The sequence below is a fragment of the Passer domesticus genome, chromosome 23 (genome assembly GCF_036417665.1).
Source record: "Passer domesticus isolate bPasDom1 chromosome 23, bPasDom1.hap1, whole genome shotgun sequence".
Classification (NCBI taxonomy): Eukaryota; Metazoa; Chordata; class Aves; order Passeriformes; family Passeridae; genus Passer; species Passer domesticus.
The window spans coordinates 6793226-6802302 of NC_087496.1; the positions used below are offsets into that span (position 1 = coordinate 6793226).

Sequence of the window (9077 nt, forward strand, 5' to 3'; positions counted from 1 at the left end):
GAAGTGCACACTCCATCCATTATGAGCCCAATTCCTAAATCCAGTGACTGGGACAGTGAATTGCACATGATTTCCATTTCCCTTTAATCCACAAAGTCATTAGCAGGGCTCCACAAAGCCATGAATATTTTCCCCTGCTTGGCAGGGAGCAGATTTTCTTTCAGATGAGGCATTACAAGGAGCTCTAATGTTTTTAATTAAGGTGCTGGGTGCGAGTTGTTGTGGAAGTTCAGGCAGGACTGAAGCCAGGACTGTTTAATTCATCAGCAATAAAAATCACAGGGTGCAGGGTCTAAAATTATGATCTGAATGTGCCCAACTTGCTGAAGGTGAACCAGGCACAGAAACCCAAGGAAAGCCTCCTGCAGGCTCTGCTCTTGGCCATCCTGCAATAAATATTCTCTTTTACAAGCTCGGGCAGCACTGGGGTTCTCTCCAGGGAAAATCCCCAGGAAAACCCTGCTGTGGTTGCTGCTCTGGGACTTTGTTTTTTCTGTGGCCCCAGGAATCACTCACAGTGCTCTCTGTGTTGTCCCACCTGACCCAGTAAATAGAATATTTTTATGGGAATGCTGAAAGCTGATGGACATGTGCAAGTTATTGAGCTCCCTCTTTAGTAATTGCTCTGCCTGTTATTTTTTTTTATTCTTTTTTCTAACCTGTGTTTATTCTCTCTACAAACAATGCCTCTTAAGCTAAATTTTGATGGTTGCGATTCTGAGGCCTCCTGAATCAGAAATTCAATGGTAAAAATTAAATTGCGATGTGTAGACCCAAAGAAACTTGACTATTATTATTATTATTATTATTACTATTACTATTATTATTATTATTATTATCCCTCCTTGTCAGTTTCTGTTAGGATTGTGATTTCCTAATTGATTCTTCCTTCACACTGAGAGAGAAAAAAAATATAAAAATCTTGAGATAAATAAAAATAACACTTGGAAAGGATGACAAAGGCGAGTGCAGAGCACCAGACATCACATGTAGACAAACATCCTCCCACAGGACGGGTTCCTGCACATGGATTTCTCCTCTCCTCAGTGAAACCTCTCGCAGGAAAGGCAGGTTGGGCTCCAGGGGATGGCAAAGGGGCAGTGCCAGGATGTCCCTTGGCTGGGACATCCACCCCAGCTCTGCTCCCTGGGCCCCTGCAGGGAGAACCTGGCCCTGAAATCACCAAACCTGTGCTGGGGGGCAGGAAAGCAGAGAGCTCTGAGCAAAGCAGACTTTGTGCCAGGGCTGATTTAGTTTCATTTCCAAGGGGAAGGGTTTAGGCCAGGCCTGGCTCTTTCAGCTCTCCAGAACCAACACGAACTATCAAAATAAGGGATTTTTTAAAGTGCAGCCTCATCCCACTGCATTTGCTCTAGGTGCACACTTCCTTTGGCTACAAAGACAGGAAATCTGCCCAATTTCCTCCAGAAGTGGTGTGCCCTGAGCCCTCGCCGTGCTGCAGCCACTGGGACTCTCAGGACTCTTTTTCCTCCAAATGCTCCAGTAAAAAACCCCAGCTCTGGGCCAGGACAGGCCTGGGAAAGGCTCTGTGTGCCTGGGGCACAGCCTGAGCACCTCCCTGCTGTGGCTTCCTGCCACTGTAAGGCACAAAAAACCACGACACGATCACGCTGCTGCTCTCAAGGTAAAGAGGGCAGTTCATTTCCTGACTCCAACATTTATAGATTTCCAAAGGTGACAGTGGATTGGAAGGTGACAGTGGATCGGAGGGTGACAGTGCCACCTCTCCAGTGACACTGCACAAACCAACAGCCCATCAAATCTCTCCTCCTCCATAAAAGAATGCAAAACAATAAGTTATTTATATAAAGTGTGGGAGAAAGTTTGCTACAAGAATGCAAACATCAGAAGCCTTAGAAAACCCTAAAAAATGGGGGTGGAACTCTGATAAACCCAGTTTGCAGTGGGCAGAGCTCTGTGCTGCTGGTCCCTGCCCAATCCCAATAAACTGACCCATCCCATGATCCAGGGAGCAGCAGCAGGCAGGGAGGGAGCCCTGGAATTATTCCTGGGTGGAAATCCGTGTGGGTGGGAGCTGCACGTGCCCAGAGGGGCTGGAATTCACCCTCAGTCCTCGGATTCAATGTGGAAATAAACCCAGAGCCCCCTGACCTGCTCACTCAGTGCTGTCCTTGGAAATGCTAAATCCTGCTCTGCATCTCTTGCTGAATTTGAATTTTGCTCCTCTTTCAGTCAGGTTTTCTAGAGAGGAAAGACAAGCAGCAGCCTGAGTCTCACAGGTACCTTATGTGCCGTTTCAAAATAATAATAACAATAATAATAATAATGGCAGTGCTTTATAATAATAACTGTCAGGCTTTAATAAGCTCCTGTTTTACAGCACAGGCCCCGGGCATGGATCACAACCTGCCTCACAAATAAAAATAAACCAATGTGTGGGACTCCACTCACATGGAAATTCTGACTTTTTGACTCCCTTGTTAGTGAAATAAAGAAAATTCTCTAATCCTAACAGTTTTGCCATCAAAGTGCAAATAAGGAGCTTTACACATGCCTGGACATGGTGGGCTGAAGCATTGCTGTAATATTTATTCTAATCCCCATTTTAGTACTCACAAACACATTTTTAGAGCATCCATAACCTCACGGGGATGATGAATGATTCATGTGCTGGGACATGAGTGATTCTTCCTGTTCAACAATATGTATGTGAATGTGGGGGGGTGTTGCTATTTCTGAGGGCTTTGAAATTAGCAAGTTCTTTATAATTGTGGCTCTTCAAACCCGGGTGACTAAAATTCACCTCCCAGATCTGTGTGGGGACGTCTCAGGGAGGCTGGAGGTGCCCTGGCCCCTCTCTGGGGTGGGTCCCAAGGATGGAGATAAGGCTGGAACTGAAAAGTGCTCAGAGAAAACCTAATTCCAGATTCAGCAATCCCAGAGATAATCACATTTTTCTCAGCTGCAAATATGCAAAAGCTTGGAATAAGCAGATACAAAGGGGCTGGGGGTCAGAGAGTGCTTGTTGCAGGGAATCTTAATTTGCTGGAGCTCCAGACTGCCCAAAACAGGCTGGAGTTCAGACAAGTCATCTGCGAGGTGCCACATTTCAGGTGATGGCTCAGAGTTCTCTGCTGGAGTGTGTCAGCTGCAGCTTTCGGGGGAGCTGATTGAAAAACCTGAGCTGCTGCTGGAGGGTTCATTTCTCTCCCCGGAGCTGCAGATTGCACAGAGCACACTCTCAATGGCGTTGATTTTGCTGATCCATCCCCAGCGCCGGCAGTTGGCAGCCTGGGGCAGCGGGCAGGACCCAGTATTTGTATTTTTGTGTGCATTTATCAGTGAGCAGGACCCAGTATTTGTATTTTTGTGTGCATTTATCAGTGAGCAGGGTCCAGTATTTGTATTTTTGTGTGCATTTATCAACAAGCAGGATCCAGTATTTGTATTTTTGTGTGCATTTATCAGTGAGCAGGGTCCAGTATTTGTATTTTTGTGTGCATTTATCAACAAGCAGGATCCAGTATTTGTATTTTTGTGTGCATTGATCAGTGAGCAGGACCCAGTATTTGTATTTTTGTGTGCATTTATCAGTGAGCAGGGTCCAGTATTTGTATTTTTGTGTGCATTTACCAACAAACAGGATCCAGTATTTGTATTTCTGTGTGTATTTATCAGTGAGAAGGACCCAGTATTTGTATTTTTGTGTGCATTTATCAGTGAGCATGATCCAGTATTTGTATTTTTGTGTGCATTGATCAGTGAGCAGGATCCAGTATTTGTATTTTTGTGTGCATTGATCAGCCCCTGAGTGCTGGCAGACCCTGGCACACCTCACACGGGCACAGCCGAGGCTACAGAGAAATTTGGGATGAAGGAAAGGACCTCCAAAGGCGGGAGGATGCTGAGCAGAGGCTGCAGAGGTTCCTCTCTCGGGTGACTCGGTGATGACCTGTCCCCAGGCGCTCCTGGCTTTATTTATGCCTCTCTCAGGTGTGAAGTGTGGCCGTGCCCGAGCTGGGCAGCCCTGCAGGGCTGGTGCTGCTCTGTTACCTCAGCTTTTATTGCTCCTTGCAGTCTCCCCCTCTCCCCAGCGCTCCAGAACACATAAAGCTGCATTTACATTTTCTGAATGGACTAATCATGGCTCTCTGCTTTGATAAAGAAAGTGCAGCCTCCCACATAACCACATGGAAAGCAACAGGGAAGAGTAAACCAGAAATAAACCCATGCTGGGGGGTTGAGAGAAAAATACCCACCGGGATAATTGGGAGGGATGTACAGAGAAGCAGCAACTGAACACACAGTCACATCTCCAAAAAAAAAAAAAAAAAGAAGAAAAAAAAATCACAATGCTAAAAATACCCAGGTGAAGGACAGCGAGAGAAAACACGATTGAAGCAGAACAATTGGGAGAGGAGTTAATAGTTGTTAGCAATCACTTCGGATTGAATCTGGGCTGGTTTTGTAACAGCACAGGGGATGATGCATCTGACAGGACTTAAACAATTGCCTCCCCCTTCCCCAGAGGATCTCGCTGGCACTCACTGCTCAGTGTCCCTGCTCGAAGTTTTTAGTGGTAAAAGTCAGCAAAGTTTGATCCCAGACAAAGCTTTCCAAATCTACATTCCAAGCCTTAATGCATTTTAATCTTCAGCCCACTGTATTTTCACTTGTAGCCTTAGAAAAATAACCCTGGCAGGCCAAAGTTCCAGCAGTCTGGGATCTCTTTATCCAATCCTGCCTTCGCCTGGGCAGGAGTGTGAGGATGGAGAAATGTTTATGGTGTTTCTGCAAACACTCCCCCACCACCCAACTGTTTGCTGCGCCAGCCTGGTTTCTGTGCATTCATTAACAATCTGTGGACTTGTCTCCCTCGGAATTGCAATTCCCCGGGGTCCACAGCACTTGGGAATGTTCTGCATCCAGAGCCCTGTGCCAGGGCTCTCCAGCTCAGGGTGGACGTGTTCACTGTCCTGCACCTCCTGCCGTGGAAAGTCAGCTCTGAGCACGTGGGAAATCCAAATCTGAGTCCCAGATTTTCCCTCCTCACAAGGAATTTGTGCACAGAGGGTGAAATTGAAAACGAGTTATCCTGAAAGGATTGTGAGGGGCGTGAGCCAAATCCATCCTGTTTGTAACTGGAGAGCCACAAAACCACGAAGATGAATGTTTTTCAAAGGGTTTGGTGGGTTTTTTTGGCTGCTGTTTTAGGAATTTGTGTCTGGTGATTGTCACAGAATGATCCTTGTGGGTCCCTCCAGCTCAGGTTCCATCAGCTTCACTTGCAACTCCAGAGCTGCAGTACCCAGAGGATGGGAGGGTGGAGATTTGCTGAATTAGAGCAAAGGGTGGGTTTGAGGAGAAGAACCCCCAGGGAATGGCCCTTTTTTGTGCCAGGCCTGTGCCACAGAGGGGGAGCAGCTCTGTCGCGGCTCCTGCCTGCTCCGAGCTGCTCCGAGCTGCACAGTGAGCTTTTTCTGCTGCTCCAGCTGCATTTCCCAGCAGGTGTGTCCCTGCTGTGAACCCTGCCTGGAGCCTGCAGCCTGGAGCAGCCTGGGGCAGCATCCAGGAGCAGCCTGGAGCATCCAGGAGTAGTGTGGAGCAGCCTGGAGCAGCCTGGGGCAGCCTGGGGCAGCCTGGAGCATCCAGGAGCAGCCTGGAGCCACAGCCTGGAGCATCCAGGAACAGCCTGGAGCAGCCTGGAGCAGCCTGAGGCAGCCTGGAACAGCCTGGAGCAACCTGGGGCAGCATCCAGGAGCAGCCTGCATCAGCTAGGAGCAGCCTGGAACAGCCTGGATCAGTCTGGAGCAGCCTGGGGCATCCAGAAGGAGCCTGGAGCAGTCTGAAGCAGCCAGGGCAGGGCAGAGGGGACACTTCCAGGCCCATCCCTGCAGTGCCATGGGGCAGAGCTGTGTCCCTGTGTGGCTCCCGAGCAGGGCTGGGCACACAAAGGGCACCCCGTGTCCTGCTGCCTGGCACGGGGGCACTGAGGGGTCACCCTGACACCTCTGTGGGGACAAATCCCTCAATCCTCATGGCCAGGCAGGCTCAGGGGGGGATCCCCCTCAGCTCGGGGTGATTTGGGGTGTGGAGCAGCATCAGGACGGGCACGGGGAGCACTGTGTGGCCACTCAGCCATCCAAACCCTGGCCAAGCCTTTCCTGCAGGGTGACAGTGGCACAGGAGCAGGAGGTCACAGGGAAGGAGCTCTTAAAGACACCCCACTGACTGCTCCCCTGCTTTGTGGGGTCACAGGCTTCTCTCTAAGCCCAAAGCTTGCACGTTTTCTCCTCCAGTGTGCCAGGGAAGCTCTTTTCCACACACAGGGTGTGTGTGCCCATGGAAGTCAGGTGGAAATGTGGAAAGCACAGCAGATTTTACACAGGGGTTCAGCAATCAGTAGAAAACTCTTTTACAAAACTCTGTTCAGAAGTAAGGAAGGAAGCCTTGAGCGAAACAGAATTTCTGCAGCATGGAAAAGAAGTTTGGTGGGGGGGGGAGATAACAAAAACTACAGCAGTCTTTACTTGATGGAGTCAGAAACATTGCCAAGAGTTTTTTCTACATTACTACAAGCAATTACTTCAAGAGAGATAAAAACCAGGGGTGTGAGTTCTTAATACCACGGTGTGTGTAAAGAACAATCATGCCATGAAACCCTGAGCAGCAGGAAACCCAGCCCACGCTGTTTTGCATGTGTAACCTATCTGACCAGCTCTATTACAACCTGGGTATTTATAAAACAACCCAGGCTGCTTTTCTTTTCGACTTGGAGCTCCACTCCAAGTGATTCATGCTCCACACACATGCTGGGAGCTCTGCAGTTCCACGCCTGGCATGTGGGAAAGTCGGGATGAGAGGGAGAGACTTGAGAATTACCAAGTGGGGATGTGTGATCTGGGGTAGAAACAACCTACAGACAACAACAAAAATACTCCAGCGCTGAGCAGGACCCAGCAGCGTCCTGGGGTTTGGTTCCCTGCCCTCAAGGCACACTTTGCACTGGTTTCAAAAAGCTGGATGGAACTTAGAGCTGGGGGGAATGGGAAAAAAAAAAGAAATTATGGTGGTTGTAAACACAAAATCTGCTTGCAGCGTTCAGAGAAGATTTTCTGAGAGGTTTCCTTCCTGGGGTTCTTCGGGAAAGGTGACAGATCCCCTGTTCTCCACTGGGGAAGATTGTTCTACATCAGGAGTGGCGCTGAGCACGAAGTCTGAAAGGATGCCAGTCTTGCCTTGATGTAAAAGACTGAGTGTGGTAAGAGGAAAAAAGAGTGTTTTCCCTCAAATAATTTGACTGAACGATCTCGTTCCTTGGGGAGCTGGAATGTACCCACATTCTATCCTCTGCACACATCCTCCTCCTCCACTTCTCCCTGTCACTCTCTCTGCATTGTGTCTGCGTGAGAGCAGCGTTAAACATCAAACTTCTAAAAACCAGCCGAGCTTCTCAGCAGCTCCAAATGCCTCTTTAGCACGCAATAACAATTGTTTGTTGCTTTGCAGTGAGTGGTTTAGGTGGAGAAATGAGACAGCCTGAATTCCAGTTTGAAAACCCGCTCTCGCCTCTTGTCTCGCGGAAGGGAACAGCTTAATGGATCCTTTTGGTGTAATGACAAATATTTCCCTTATTCTCCTGTCTTTATTTACATCTCTAGGCAGTGGTGATCACAGCAGCCAGTGCTGCCTGTGTTCCCTCACCAGGATATTCACAACATTTCTATTTCTGGGAGGAAAAGCACAACACGAATCTCTTACCTTCACGCCATACGAATCCCTCGAGCAGAGGCGCGAGCACTTCGTGCCAAATAAATCCACAACACCACAACTCTCCACCGTGGCTTTTCCCAGGCTCTCCCAGGCTTCCAGGCACCCTTCTCGGTATTCAGCAGAGGAGCAAAAAGAAAGGCGATCACCTGCCTGACCCCTGCCAGCCCGGAGCGGGGCAGGTGCGACTCGCCGTGGGTAAACCCGAGCGCTGCTGGAACTTCGGGAGCTGGGGAAGGGCTCAGCTCCCCGGGAAGGGCTCAGCTCCCCGGGAAGGGCTCAGCTCCCCGGGAAGGGCTCAGCTCGCCGGGGCCAGGCTCCCCCGCAGCAATTCGCTGTCCATCCCCTTCAGCACCCGGCCGGCTGGCGAGGCAGCAGCTCCGGCTCCATTTCCCAGAGCCCAGGCTCGGCTGGCGGCTGAGCAGAGCCGCCCCTTCCTCCCACGGACAGATCCCAACAACCTGTTTCCACTCCAGCTCCCTTCTCCGGCCGCGGGGTGCGAATTCCCGCAGCGCTTCCCCCTCTGCCTCGCCCGCCGCTGCCGCTGCCGCTGCTGCGGGGAGGGGAGGGAAGGGGAGGGGAGGGGGCGAAGTTTCCTCCCCCGAATCCCACGGACTCACCCCGGCGGGGATGGGCGGCTCCAGCCCCGGGGATGCGGCCCCGGCACCGGGACAGCGCCGGGCGGAGCGCGGGGCCGGGGCCGGGGGGGCTCAGCCGCCCCCACCGCAGCCCCGGGGAGAGGAGCGAGATGGGTTCCCACCCCCAGGAACCCCTCGGTGGGGAGCGGCCCTTCCCTGAAGGCTGCTTTGCCCCGACAGAGCTCCCGGGTGAGCGCCGGGAATGCTCGGTCAGGGATGCTCTGCCAGGGATGCTCTGCCAGGGATGTTGGCTTAGGGATGTTAGGTCAGGGATTCTCGGCCGGGGATGCTCACTCAGGGATATTCGGTCAGGAATGAACTGATTCAGGGATGCTCTGCCAGGGATGTTGGCTTAGGGATGTTAGGTCAGGGATTCTCGGCCGGGGATGCTCACTCAGGGATATTCGGTCAGGAATGAACTGATTCAGGGATGCTCTGCCAGGGATGCTCGGTCAGGGATGCTTCTCCAGGGATGTTCGGTCAGGAATGTTGGCTCAGGGATGCTCGTTCAGGGATTCTCTGCCAGGGGTGCTCTGAGAGGGATTCTCGGCCGGGGATGCTCGCTCAGGGATGCTCTGCCAGGGATGTTCGGTCAGGGATGCTCCGCCAGGGATGTTCGGTCAGGAATGAGCTGATTCAGGGATGCTCGCTCAGGGATGCTCGGCCGGGGATGCTCTGCGAGCTCCT

At 51.1% G+C, this 9077-nt stretch overlaps 1 protein-coding gene across 5 annotated transcripts in view; it reads right to left on the bottom strand.

Annotated features, from left to right (window-relative positions):
• Positions 1-8516, bottom strand: part of DRD2 (dopamine receptor D2) — a 31326-nt gene extending 22810 nt beyond the window's left edge. The window contains exons 1-2 of one of the 5 annotated variants that reach the window (XM_064397692.1): positions 8373-8516; positions 7744-7859 (exon numbers count right to left, since the gene is read on the bottom strand). The gene's annotated coding sequence lies outside the window, so the exon portion shown is untranslated. The other 4 variants (XM_064397691.1, XM_064397693.1, XM_064397694.1 and 1 more) reach the window with 4 other exon arrangements.
• Between the last annotated feature and the right edge of the window lie 561 nt (positions 8517-9077).